This window comes from Vulpes lagopus, chromosome 8, assembly GCF_018345385.1.
Source record: "Vulpes lagopus strain Blue_001 chromosome 8, ASM1834538v1, whole genome shotgun sequence".
Lineage (NCBI taxonomy): Eukaryota > Metazoa > Chordata > Mammalia > Carnivora > Canidae > Vulpes > Vulpes lagopus.
The window spans coordinates 110810380-110825358 of record NC_054831.1 but is presented as its reverse complement, the minus strand read 5'-3'; the positions used below and the strand labels follow the sequence as shown (position 1 = coordinate 110825358).

At 39.9% G+C, this 14979-nt stretch overlaps 1 protein-coding gene and 1 long non-coding RNA gene across 2 annotated transcripts in view; one reads left to right on the top strand and one right to left on the bottom strand.

The window, feature by feature from the left end:
- Positions 1-14979, top strand: part of FTO (FTO alpha-ketoglutarate dependent dioxygenase) — a 380608-nt gene that overhangs the window by 300094 nt on the left and 65535 nt on the right. The window lies entirely within an intron of this gene.
- LOC121496735 lies at positions 1110-8696 on the bottom strand. The gene is made up of 3 exons (XR_005989327.1): positions 8137-8696; positions 6643-6818; positions 1110-1512 (listed from the first exon to the last, which is right to left on the bottom strand). It is a non-coding gene; the product is annotated as an uncharacterized LOC121496735 (long non-coding RNA).

Genomic DNA, 14979 nt, shown 5'->3' with positions numbered 1-14979 from the left:
TGGGTACAGTATCAAATTGTGCTCTGACAACAACTTGGCTTAAACAAAGGCAATTATGATCTCATGTTACAGGAAGTTCAGAAATAGGACAGCTGTCTGTGTGATATGATCATAGGCCCAGTGATGTCATGAAGACCTGGATTCCTCTCTTTTAAGCTCACCATCGTAACTTCTACCCTTATATTGGCTTCCTTCATGTTTCAAATGGCTGCAGCTGCTCCAGGCATTGCATCCAGATGTTGAAACAGCAAAGATGGAAAGAGACCAACTCTTCCAGGGCTTCCTTCTCAAGAGTGAGGAAATCCTTCCTAGAAAATTCCCTGTTGACCTTCTTTCCAGTCTCTCTGCCCAGATCTGGGTCAGATGTTCACTGCTAAACCATTTACCAAGGAAAATGGAAACACCATGATTGGCTTTATTAACTAAGATTTGCTTCTGAGCTGGCAGTGGCATCCGTTTTCTCTGAGTTGAATGCATGAATAAAATAGGAGCTCTGTTAGCAACAAAGAAGAAGGGAATGGTTGTTGGGGAGGTAACCAGTAATCTCCCAAGACACCCTAAGTTTTTTTCTTCAGTCTCTGGCACACTCTTAGAACAATTTAGAATGCTATAGTAACACTTTATGCATGTAATGGTTGTCTGCAAGATACACACAAGTCCTGAGCGCTGGTCTCTGTGTAAGGTTCTCATGTACTGTGACCATGCTTTGTATTTCCCTTACGTTTTCCTTAAAATCTGTCTCAGTACTGTGCACTGGAGATAAAAACCAGGACTTCCCCTCTATTTTCATAAACCTTTGGTATATGGGTTTCATATGGAAAAGAAGTAGAACTGGCTTTCCTGTTCGAGAATTACTGTTTGGTAGAGATTTGACATCTAGGAGCGCCACTGTCAGGACTTCGGCTGGGACCGAAGGTTTACACCCTGATGAAACAAGTCTCGCTTTCCAGTCTGTATTACTTAGGCTCTGTGCGTCTTACTCCACTGCACAGCCCAACATTTTGAATGTTGAATTGCTCATTAGCACCTCCAGTGAAAGACCAGGAAAGGGGAGGGGAGGGGTTGAGGAATTCATACCAGTCAAATACTTCTTGTTGTATCTAATTGGAGAAAGGGCTGAAATCACCACCTCAAAGAGTGTTTTGAAAATAATTTACTTTATTTCCCCATTCTTTTTCCCCGAATTGTACAAATTATTAGCATTACATTTTTCATTAAAAAAAAAGAGAGAGCAGCAATGTAAGAAAACATGTCCCTGGGTTGAAAAAACAGGCCTAGCTACTACATGCCACAGAAATTCAGTACTATTTTACATTTCATGTACATAGTTGAATCATAGGGTACAGATACTATCTTCTTATTAATGCCTGACTTGCAAGTATTTTTTGGCAGCGGAGATTATCAAGGTGATCTTGGATCAAACCTGCCCATTCTTCAGCCAAGTAGATGAAAACCCAAAAATACAACCATTTCCTACCACGCCATGATAGAGTCATTGCTTCAGTTGTAATTCTGGATGAAGACAAAAAAAAAAAAAACAAAACAAAACAAAACAAAAAAAAAAACAAGATGAAACAAAGGAAAAAAACTCCACCTACTGTACTTGTATACTTTTTGTTTTAGTTTGTAGGGATTTTTACAACATAATTACATGTTCTAATTATGAGATTACATACATTTCTACCACTTATATAATCAAGTGTAATTATACCAACTACTTGGGCAGACAGTGATAAAAAATTACTTGAAGCAAAAATTATATGTCGAAGTGCAATTTCAGAAAGACTTTTGGAGCATATATGCCACAGATCCCAGATGAAGGTGACACAATAGCCTCCGATAGCTTACTTTTCATAGGTTGTGGCATTGAGAATGACTCACATTATTTTGAAAGTTTGGTCTTTTTAAAACTGTCTTTCAAACCTAGCACCCATGTTATATACCTTCTCCACTTGTGCAGAAGCTGGTTGAGCTCTGAGTTTGTCTCCTTCTTGCCCTCACCTTCTCTCCCTCACCCCCCCCCCACTTCCTGCTTCCTACCCTTCCATCCTTCTTTCCTCTTCCCTACCCTACCTTATATCTAGGGGCTGGGAGAAACAGTAGGCTAATGGGGACAAATGGAGTGGATTCTTGGGACATTATTTCCCACTCGAGTAATCCTTGGATCCAAATGTTTGAAAGCAGCTGGTTTAGAAGAGTTAACGTCATCCTTAAAATTGTCTAACTGATTCCTCGGATGGTGGACTAGATATAGAGTCATAGTTCATTGGGTTTCATGGCCTTTAGGAGCATTTTTAGCATGATGTCGTTGTTGTATAAGAGAAACAAAATAGAGGAAAGTAAACACTACAGCATAAGCAAAATTAGGAACTTTTAAAACGAAGTATGATGTTACAGACAGTTCCTGGGAAACAGCATGCTATTTATTATAATTGTTTCTTTCATCACTGAAAACAAAGTGTATTGAAAGGGTAATTTTTCTGCAAGTCAACTCCTTTCCCTCTGATGTCTTTTCAAGACTTTCTTTTCTTAAGCAAATTGTCTTAAAAATAGAATTGTAAAACTCATTTATTTGTGGACTACCTTAACACTGCTAGGACTTCTCCAGAGGCTTTCCATCACTTCATATGTTAACTCATTCTTGATTAAAAATAAATGAATAAAATTCCTAATCACCTGTCCTGAGTTTACAATTCAAAGCAGTTTTTTTTTTCTTTTTTGGACTAGCTAGTCATGTTCTCCTAAGGACAGCGTCTTTGAGGTGTGTTGTTCATCGTCCATATGGAGCAAATTAGAGAGAGAAGGAGGGGAGCTGCCACTGTTTCTGATTGGTTACGGTAGTATTAAAAAAAATTGACTTGCCCCGCTCTAGAGAAGAAAGATGGATAAAATGCTCTTTGAACACACTAGTCTTTTTTTTTTTTTAATGTCGGTACAGAAGGGTTGCATTTATATTTGGCTTTCCAGACCTGTCTCTTGACCTTCTAATTACTTTATTTGAAACAGCACTGAGGGTATAATAAACCTGGAGGTTGCCTCTCCTTTGCTTTATCATAAATTAAAGCTGCTGGTTTGTTGAGGTGAAAGTGGAGGCAGAATGTTCATTACTGCTCAAGTGACGGCTTGTCAATAGCAGTGCTTTTTAGTTTGTTCTAGTCAGCACTTGCTGTGCATTTTGTTGGGCCACTGGGAAATAAATACAACAAGATTATACGTTTGGAATACCACAAGAGTTCACGGAAAAAAAACACAAATGATAAATTATACACTTGGTAGAAAGTGACATGCTATCTTGTGCTATTAACAACCAAAGATAATTGCAACGAATTGTAATTGCAGTTTGCAACTTACAGTACAGTGTGTCCAACATCAATCTTAATAGTGAACAAAGCAATTTATATTAAAACTTAATTCACTTGGTAACTTTCTGCTGTATACACGGGAGCTAACAGATGTAGCTTTTCAGAAAGTTCAAAGGCATTTGGAACGTGGCAAGAAATGCTAATGCAGTAAGCCTTGGAGAAATATTGCATTACTACTTGTAATGAAAACAAATGTATGTCATTATCTCCTACTTTGTGTTTATTTAATAAAATATGCAGTTTGCATGTTGGTGAATTCGGTGTTTCTGAATGGATATGGAATGATGTTCTATTTGGAATCAAAGGCCAAACAGGACTAGCAATTATGCATCGAGTATAAATAGTCTGCTTTACTATTTTAGTAGCATGCCCCTTAATGCTTCAGTGGGTTTTGTATGAAGTGTAACAGCAAACTGGAGTAACTTTATTCATGACTTTCCTTAGATTGGATGTCTTTGAAGCAAGAAAGGGAGATCTCCTGGAATTACTTAAGAGAACAAGCATATTTGTTTTGTGAGCTTGACTGATGGCCAGTAGAGCAGTTGAGTGAAATCTCTAAACTGATTAGGGCTTTAGTTCAAATAATCTTCTACCTTTTTCATTAATTTATTCCTTAATGCTATTTTGCTGCTCTTCTACCAAGGATAATAATCTCACACTCGCTGACCTCCATGAGTGGATGACCTGGAGCCCATAACTAATCTTATTTACTCTCCTGACCAGCCGAACTTCATTTACCTTGACTGGATAAAGAGCCTTGCGTTGCTAAGCTTCCCCTCCTTCGTAGCTTTCTAGTTAATCTACAGTGAAGGCAAGATGATAGGCTTTCCCAGTCAAGATCCAGAAGCATCTGGGGACAGTGGAAACTTCAGGCCATTTCTCTTCCTTTCTTGAGTCCCACTCTCCTAACGCAAATTATTTTCGGTTTGAAAGTCAATTTCCTGCCATGGGCTATATGAATACATTGTTGAATTTAGGCTTGATTGTTGAGTTATGCATGCATATAATTTTATATCCTGCTTTTTTATTTAATACCAAAGTGTTTCCCATGTTGCTTCATAATTTAATACTTATGCATTTTAATGACAATAATTCATTAAGTTTGTATACCGTTTTTTTTTTCTAATCATTCCCTATTATTAAAAAGTTGGGTTACTTCTGCTTAGTTTCACTGTTACAGATATTGCTGCAATAAAAATTTCTTTAGATTTTTTTCATTTAGATTTTTTTTCATTGTTTCTTTGGAAGACGTTATTAGAAGTGTAATTTTAAGCAAAAGATATAACATTTGTCATCCTTAAAATTGTCTAACTGATTCCTCGGACGGTGGTCAAAAAAAAGCCATTTGTGTGGCTTTTTGCCCTACATTACTAAAATAGGTTCCTGGACTAGTTTATAGTAGTTTATATTACTTCCAGTAGTATTGGAGGAATATATAATTTTATCACAATAACATTGAGATTTATCCTGATTCTTTCATTTATAATCTAAATGGTACTGGGCAAGTTACTTAACCCCTCTGCCTCATCTGAACCTCCTTATTCCCCACCTGAAGGAAGGGGATAGTAACTCATGGATCATTACAAGTATTGTATTACTTTTTATATATATAATATTCAGGGAATAGTGTCTGCCACATAGGAAGCACTCAGTAAAGATTAGCTGTTATTATTCCTACTATAATTTCATTTTTCTCTTAATTTAGTATCACTTTCTATTTAAGTTGCAATCTTTAAAGGAAATGTTGGAGTAGTCCGTTGAAGCTAAGTAGTCAGTAGATGGCATAAGCAACTCCTACTTGTATGGAGTAAGAATTTTACAATGCTTAGGCACATGAGCCATTAGGTACAACTCTGCAGTGAGCATTCTCGCCGTAAAGTAGAGGCTTTCAGAATCTCCTTCTCTTAAATTTAATAAGCTCCTTCTCTTATTTATATATGATAGGGGTACCTGGGGGGCTTAGTTGGTTAAATATCCAACCCTTGGTTTTGGCCCAGGTCATGATCTCACTGTTGTGAGACAGAGCTCCAGGTTGGGTTTCATGCTGAGCATGAAGTCTGCTTAAGAGTCTTTCGCTCTCCCTCCCTCTCTGCTCCTCCTTTTCCATCTCTTTCTTTCTCTCTCAAATAAATAAAACTAAAAAGAATAATAAATGGCTCTTATTTCCAGAACAACCTAGATGGGCCTCAAAGCCTTGGGGTTTTAGTTTACTGATCCTGGGATTCTCATATTCAGAACCCAAGTCTCCCACTTTTAGGAACCAGCCTCTGCATTAAATAATAGCAGTTATTTGTTGGTCTTTAAGTAAGACAAAGAACTGGTTTCCTGGATTTCTTAATTCTGGAAAATTGACTTCAAATTTTAAAATTTTCAAAGAAAAACTGTAACTAATTGTATTATTCCATGAGATGATTTTGATGATATGCATCTGCTGTACGTGACTGAGTTGAGAACAGCACCTTCCAAAGTGTAGAGTTGGAGCAGCATGCCCTGGGCGAGCACTGAGCCCCTGGGTAGTAGCTGCTCCAGGTAGAAGCTAGAGATTACTTTCTGAAGACCTTCTTTTAAACAAAAGGAATGTGGATGCCTTATGTTCCCTCCTGGGAATAATTTCTGTGTTAGAATTCTTTGGTTGCAAGCAACGGAAAGAAATACTGGCTAACTTGCAGGATGGGTGTGGAAAGCAAGAGAGTGGGAGGATCTCTTTTGGGAAAGATACGGGGCTGTCTACAGTAACCTGGAAGAGTAACTCAGCTGGAGAGGCAGCAGTGCAGCTCTGAGGATCCAGGCAGGAGGAAAACACAGATACTCATCAGGGTGCTGCTCTTGGAAAGAATATGCTCTATCTACTCAAGAATCAGAGTCTAACAGGGCCCAGTCTGGATCCCATGCCCGCCTCTTTGGTGGAAGAGGCCGCAGCACCTTGGTGACAGTCCCACTAAAGACGGCACACTCCCGGGGGAAGAAATTTCCTTATACAAGATTGGAATCCTCGTCCTCGATGAAAGGGGAATGAAGACTGGGCCACTAAGGTTAACAAAGTTACACTGCATTTCTTAAAAGACTATAGTACTATCGTAATTCCTCAGCAGTAATGATTAGGAAAACAACTAAATGGCTTACAAAGACCAGGAAGTAATTGGATCACTCAGGGGCCGTTGCCTAGGACATTAGCCCTGGAAGTAACTAATTTTTTATTACTCAGGATGACATGAAGGGCCCACATCAAAAGGCATTTTGTAGGAGAAATGTCTCCCATTTGGCTGCAAATATCACAGACCTGAATGACAGTAGCTTCAACCTCAGAGGAATTTCTGTTTCCTTCATGGGAAATAAATCCACCAAGAATAGGGCCATTATGATGGCTGCACCACACCACCAATGTTCACGGCTCCTTCAGTCTTTCTGCTCTGTCCTCCTTTTGGCATGGCTTCTCCCTGCAGGTTTCCTTCACCACTATGAGAGAACCACAGTAGCTACTTACGTTACTGGTAAGGAGGAGGAAGAAAGGGAGGGAAAGCAAATGTGCCTGGCCCTTGAGTCACCCCCCCTCCCCATTGGAAAGACCTTCCCCAGAAGCCCTACTCAGCAGTCTCCTCCTGAATCCCATTAGCTAAAAGGTAGTCACTTAGTCACCCCTTTTGATAAGGAAACAGGAATATTTTTCAGCCAGGTGCATTGCTACTCCTAGCAAAACCAGGATTCTGCAAGTGAGGGAGAAGAGGAGAGCAGATGTTAGGAAGGCAACCAGCAGCTTCTGGCACAGCCCCCTTGCCGAAGTGGACAGTCTTCAGCCCCCAGGACTCTCCTGCCAGTCCCAGCATTACCTTTGAGCAGCCAGTACACTGATAATGCAGCATTTTCTAGGGTAGGGAGAGAAGTGAGTGGATTGAATGATGAAAACTTTAGGTCATTAAATAAAGTTCCAACATTTTCTTCTTGCCCAAAACAGTCACAACAAACTCTGTGGAACCGAAATCGAAGGGAAATGTGCCATGCCATTTTTCTTTAGCCTTTTTGCAATGCAACAGGACAATCAATACAAATCTTTGCAGTAATCATATATTGATTTTCCTAGAATATAACTCCATTTAAAGCACTTTTATCCCCAAGAGTAGAAACATTGGAGGCTATCAAAGAAGGAAGTAGGTTTCCTTGACCCCATCTGCAGTGCACAATTGATTAACAGAGGATAGTTATGAGAGAGAGAGAGAGGGAGAGACAGAGAGAGGGAAGAGAGAAGTCACCGAAAGGTTAATACTAGCTAAAGAGAAACATGATTATAGGACATTAGGCTTTTGGTAAAATCCTAAGGTCGGCAAAAGATAGTGATACCATCTAAAATTGCATGAGATTTTGAGTACTTCGCATACTCTTTGCTGTGCATCCCCACACCCCAACAACAACCACAGCTGAATTTGGGGGATCGACAAAGCTGTGAATGCGCGGGGACTGATTGATACATTTAGGTTCAGGGCTGATAAGCTGGCTTGATAAAGGAATGAGCGATACTGTTTCAGTTTTCCCTGAGTCATGTAGTCATTAAGCACTAAAACTCAAACTTGTATGTCTCTCAGATTGAATGTTTCTTGGCTTTCAGACAAAGCTCAAAGAAGAAAATATTTTATTGATTCACTTTTTAAATTTTTTTAAAAGAATATTTTAAAAAATTCTCATTCTTACTGTTTTGTAAGAGAACAAAACCCAAGAGCCCTGCTCCATTCCCTCCTCCCCCTCATCACTTCAACCCCCAAGGATAACCAAAACAGCCCACCTTCCGCAAATCCCAAGAGTTTAGGTCTGCTGCTGACTATTTCTGTGCGCAGATGTCTTCATCCCAGAGACAAGGGGAGTAATTGGATGGTAACGTTGAGAAAGACATGCCGGTTCTGCTCTGGCTCTGGCTCCAGAGGCTGGGATGTCGCCAAAACCTAGGGTGACGCCTCCTGAAGCAGTCCCAAGTTAGCCTCCTAACTGCACTCCTGGAAAGGGCCAGAGGGTGCCCTGGCGTCCACTTGTTCACAGTGTATTGTTCTCCGCGTATTTCCCTAAATCCCTCTTGTTTTTTTGTATCAAGGCTGGGGCTGCACAAACAAGCTCTTCACTAAATTAGAAGGTGTGTGCAGCCTCATTATCCCTCTCAATGTGTTGTACTTGATACTGTTTATTTTACCAGCAACTTCGGTCGTTTGTGTTTTGCTTTGTTTTAACCCCCCTTTCTTTTTTTCTTTTTCTTTCTTTCTTCTTCTTTTTTTTTTTTTTTTTGGCTTCAGGCAAAGCAACTAGTACACATTGTCAGATAAAGTATCTTATCTGTCAGCAGCACCCTTGTGAATTAATCATAATTCAATAGGCTTACTAATCAAGATTTGAGATGAATGTTTTGATAGAGCAATCAGATTTGTCTAATCTATCATTAGTTGACAGTCGCTGCAGGCAGAGTGTGAACTTGGCAATGGTAGACCTGTTTCTGATCCCTTTGGCTGGGCCCACCGGTTGGGTAGCATCGCCGATGGTAGCTGTGGATGCAGGCCTTGCAACCAATTAAGTTCCGTTTCTCACTAACCCCCAGTCCTCCCTCCCCTCCCACCAGTTTGCAGAACAGGTTGGGTGGAGATCTCTGGTGAACCTCCTGCCCACATGATCAACAGATTGGAGGACATGGTGTTCCTTTTGTCATTTTCACCTGTAAACAAAGGTGTGCCGCTCCAAGTGATCAATCTCAAGGGTGATTTATGGTGTCACTTGCAAATAGTGGTCAGAGAAAAAAAATAAACATAACAGATTATTAAACGTTATTGATTACAACTCTTACTACGTTGCATGCCTCTAAAATCTATGCCCCATTTGACAAAGTTACACATTCTTGGGAATTTACAGCATAGCTTAGGCATTTATTCAATTTGATTGTATAAATGGAAGAAAGCTCTTGTTGTAGATGAATATTTCATTGTACATAATGTCTCAAAATCCGGATAAAATTCTGAAATAATAAGTTACACTGTATATATTACATGGTAGTCACTAATACATTAGTGTGAGAAAATTAGGGATAGGGTTATTTTATGGAGAACTCTTTAACCAGTCTTTTCCTTCTCCTCCCAGGTTTATATTAGCATAAAGATATTTCCTCGTTATAGAAAGCTTAGATAATTCCAGACAAATCTAAGGGGAAAAAAAAATCTAAATTTCCTATAATTCCATCAACTCAGAGTTCATCAATATTAATATTTCACCCTATTAAAACTAAATAGGTAACAGACAAATACCTCAGTGGGTGATTGCCTGACACTGTCATCTACAAAATACAGCTCTACGTGGCATGCTGTTGTGGCATCTGTGGACCACACCAGACGAAAAGCCAGAGGAGTGCAGGAAGATGCTACTTCTCTCAAGATTTCCATTTCTGCCAGAAAAGCATATAGGGAAACTCACTTCGGCTGTTAGTGTGTCTAACGTGTTGGAAGTGACAACTTTTCGATTTCACAGGCGTGTCACAATCCTTACTAAATGAATGCTTGCCACACTTTGAGAGATTTGGAGCTTGGGCGATTCAGACAAGGGACAGCAGAGAGTTACCTAATTAGCCTACAGGTGTAATTATGTAAGGCATTCCAGGCAGCAGTGCGCTGCGTGTTAATTAACTTTCATGCCGAACATGCAGTAGCCCCTGAACAAAGAATGGTTCACAGATGAAGAAAAGCTGCTCGTTTTGCCCTGGCTTTAGTCTTCTCCTTCTAAAGCTTCCTTCCCAGCCTCTTTTTTTTTCTTCTCAAGTCAACACATGAGGCATATGAGCAAGTTACTTTGCAAATAGCTCATCATCTCTCCCCATAACTCCCCTTCTACTTTCCTGCATAATTCCAGCACATTCTCTGGAATGATCTTTTACGTGACAAAATGTGTCTGTATTTGCATATGTATTTATCTGTCACAGGTTTGTAAAATCCGTATGATTTCCAGCCGTGGGTTTTTGGCTCTCCGTGAAACTCCACAGGTCTCTTGCGGTGAAGACAGAAATGTTCTTCACCGTCCCACAGGAGTAGCTCACATCCCGTCAGCCATCTTGTTTCCTAGTTGCTCCCGTCCATTGTCCATTCCTGTCTCTAAGGAAGACAAGGGAAAAGGCACCGGTTAAAGACGATTCTTTCTTCTAGGAAATTAATCCATGGCTTCATTTGTGCTGGTTTCTGCTGTCAACTGCTGCCTGAGTTCTTAACTAATGTATTAAAGTAAATGTTGCAAATCCATATAAATCAGCTCTGCACACTTGCATGAGGAAACACTTGAGGTCATCAAATAAGCACTGTACGTGGATAGTGGTCAAGTGATTTTTCCAGTCCTTTCCCAGTTCTCAGGTGGTGAGATCCCATTCTGAGGTTCTCTGCTCCTTCTAATCCTGCCTCCTTGGCATCTCCCTCTGCCTTCATTTTGCTACTAATGCAGTCTAGAATGATACACAGGACCACTCTGTTCGTACAGGAGATGAATGTTCTAGAATTCTACTTCTAAAATTCTATCTACACTAGCATGAAATTAACATAGATCAAGGAATTGCCAGCAACATTTAGATCGAATTCAATACGCTTTTTTATTCCAGTACCTCTTTACCAGTTATGAGAAAGAAATGTTTCCATTTTAGTACTAGTACTAGTAAGCAGGCTCAGTTTTTATTGTCTTATTGGAAGAAAAGAATAATAAAAACTCTAGTTGTATGAAAAGCATTATTTCAGAGCTCTGTGACGTTATGGGAAAGGCCTTCAAGTTGATGCCACTTTAGTGAGGATAAGGGACATTTGAACAATTTCAGTGCTACCTTTGCATAATTTTCAGTTGGATATCTAGTGGAACTCTGTCTTCATTGTCACTCCCCACCACCCAATGTGGATCAGGTCAGGCCCTCATAGTCAAAACCAGCGCAACCACTTTTGACCAATCACTTGCTTTATGCATCAGGAATCCAGAGTCGTCTCAGACATAATTCCTGTTCCTAGAAAATTCACTATCTGTATGTGAAGATGAAACATTCAATACCTGAAAAGTAAAAACTCCAATAAAGAATCTAAATTACAGTTTGAGACAACACCGGGGAAGAGAGGTCACATGGCTACATGTGATTGTCTTGTCATTGACAGATTTCTTGTAGAAGGAAAATGTTCTTCATGTAGGGGCTCATAGACACCAGTTGTGAATTCTGAACTGAAGTATTCTGTAAAAAATGCTTTTCAATTTTGAAATGGCAGTGCAAAAGAAAAATCTGGTCTATGTAACTGGTAAAGCAATTATTTTAGATTATTATTGAAATAAAGGCATAAAATTGAAAAGTTCTCATAAAATTCATGGACTTCTGAGAAAATGCCAGTGCACCCCACAGACCCGGGGTAGGTGGTAATTTCATTAATCAGTTCCAAATTCGAATGTAAGTTCATTTCAATCTACAAATGTAAGATTTAAGGGAAAAGAGAAATTTCAGGTAGGGTAAGATGTAGACAGCTGTATAGGAAGAGGTCTTTTCAATTAGATAGAATTAATTATGAGGGTCAGAATAAGATAGTATAAACCAGGTTCCATGTGTTAGACTTTCTGACTGAAACAGAATGTTCAAGAAACTTAGACCAAATATGTGGGGAGTACTAAGAGATGCCTGAATTCTGAGAAGCCTTCAAGGGTTTCCAAAGCTGAGAAGTGACATGATGCCAGAGATACTTTAGGGAAGAATAGTTTGGGGGCAGGACGGGCATAGATTTGGGTTCTCATTTAAAGGGTTGTATTTAAAGAGAAGTCATGTTCCTGAAATGAGGTGATGTGGGCATGCATTCAGGCACAGCAGTGATAACAGAAGAGAACGTATGAATTTCAGAGGACCTCCAATGTAAGAGAACTTCATAACCAATTGGTTATGGGGATGAGGAGGAAAGAGTCAAGGGTGGTACTCTGATTTCAGACTTGGAAGTAAATGGCCGTTTGGTGGGAATGAGGGTGTGCTCCACCACTAGTGGAAGTAGAGGGGAAGTTTTAAGGATCCAGCCTCATGTGTAGCTCTGGGGGAGACCTGAGATGCAAAGAAAGAAGCACAGCTTTGACATCTTCCTGGCTGTGAAAATCACAGAGTTACCCTGGGAGGGATTGTTTGATCTTTGTGTCTACTCAGTGGCCTCAGATATAATCATACCTAAAGTACAAAGTCAGTAATTGAAAGAAAAAAGATTTCCAAATATTTTAGGGATTCTGCAATTTTATAGTGGGTTAGTAATCACCTTGACTTTCTTCTTACAGGGCTTGTAGTTAAGGGCTTGTTCATGCCCTCACCAATAGACAGCCAGATTTCTCCTTCGTTTTATTTAGGTTAAAAGATTTTTACATCACCTTGGTTTTCAGAAACTGACAAACTGCCAGTGGCCTGTCAATTGCAGACTGACTTTTTTTTCACCTGTTCACAGAGATACTATTGTCTTCTGAGAACTAGTGCTTTTCTTCAGTGATGTGACTAAGCCTATGTAATCTTTGAAGAATTGGCCGCTTTATACCTAACAGAGAAATAAAGGTGAGGCTGTGGAGCTGGGAAATCTCAGGGCAACACCCTCAAGTGTGAAGTGTGAGTGAAACTGAAGCAAAAAACCCCTTGACTTTTTGCCAAGCCCATTGCCCAGATCTCGACATCTAGACCTGGGCAGAGGTTGAGTTGGGTACATTCAGCTGTCCTTGTATAAAACTGTCTTTATAGAACGTGTACTCATCCCATTCCAGAGAATTGGAAAAGTCTCCTGTTGGTCAGACACACCTGAGTCCTGCGAACCCTGAGCAATGTGACTTTGTAATAGGTGAATGGCCTTTAAGGATTTATTGTTTTATTTTAGTGGGGGAGAGGCAGAGCGAGAGAGAAACCCAAGCAGACTCCGCACTGAGTATGGACCCTGTCTCGGGGCTTGATCTCACGAGCCCGAGACCACAACCTGAGCCGAAACCAAGAGTCAGATGCTCAACCGACGGTGCCACCCAAACGCCCCTAGATGAATCACCTTTAAAGTCCTCACAGCTCTTGGAGAGTCTGACTTGTGATGTGTGCAATACTGTGTCACCCTGCCCACATCATAGCTACCTCAGTATCACTTCAGAGCTGAGAAGGTATAAATGGGTGCTGCCAGGACCCACTGCCACTTTGTGAGGGCATAACCATGCTTGCCAAATTTTGAAACCAGTTACGAATCTGAAAATAAAAAATTAAAGATGTTAATCATTTCCCCTATTACTGAAGGGTATATGTGAAATCTTGCATTCACCTTTTTAAATAGGCTTTATGATGAACATTGACTTCCCTGTCTCTTGGAAGGCAGATGTTTTTCTAACAAGGAAATAAAGCTACTCTCAACAGTATTTTCCTAATAAAAGAGCTAGTTGCTTTTCCATCTAAAACCAGAGTTTAAGAGCTTTTTATGATTCTAAAATGAAAAGAATTCCCTTACTATATAAAAAAAAAAAAAGTGATGGAAATTTTTTGCCAAAAAAAAAAAAAAAAATGTACCTTACTTTGCCATCTCAATGTGGCCTGCTGGCCTGAATGTAGTGGAAGGGAGGAGCTTTTATTAGGAAATAATCCTTTCCAATTCTATACCAGTCCTTATCCAAAAACTTTCCCCAAGGCTGCATACAGTCCTGTGCCCTGGAACTTGTTTAACCATAGGTGGGTAATGTTCTGAGCTTTTGAAACCAACAGGATGGTGTGAACATAAGACTAGGTAAAAGAGGTGCTCTAGTAGTTGTAGGATCTTGAAAAGAGCCATTAATGCTTTCAAGACACTAAAATTTCTTTAATTCTTCTAGTGTTGTCCTTCATAATTGTACTGTCAAATTTCCCATTTGCACATGAATGGGCTTGAATGAATTTGTAATAATAAGCTGGTGTCTGCACCATGTATATTAGGGTCTCAGCCCCCAACAGCAGGGTGTGATTTGGGAATGAAGCACATGGAGGCATCAGCAACACATAATTGGAGAAGAAAATCCCTTCCAAAATAATGGTATATGATCACCATTTCAAACGTGTAGAGATTGGGATCATCCACTTCAATATCATTTTTTGTATTACTGTAACCACTGAGTTTAGAAAATACAGAGTTGATTCCAGATTTTTCCTTGCAGTTTGAAAGAAGACACACATCTCTCACAGTGACTGATATTCAGCATGAAGGGCCTTACTAACTGAACAGGATCTGATTTCGTCAGTTTTGTTACTTTCAATCGAAAACAAGACACATTCTTTGGCGAAATCCTCTACTTTTATGTTAAGGTATTCCTTAAACAAACCTGGAAGATAAGGTGCCATTATAGCTATAAAAATTAAAGCATCCAAAAAACCAGATGTCGTTTCCAAGACCACAGAGCCATTCACATTCAGAAACAAAACGAGACCCCTAAGAGGCTGCTGCTTCATTTTGGCGGGGTCACTATGGTTCTGGCCCCTCAATCAGGCTTATGGCAACATGAGGGGAGGTCTCAGCTGAATGCAGAGTCTTCATTAGACGTCCTGTAACTAGGTCTAAATGTGACTTCACAAAGACCTCTTAACTAGACACTGGCTAGAATGACTCTTCCCCTGGGAGAAAAGGGTCTTTAAGAT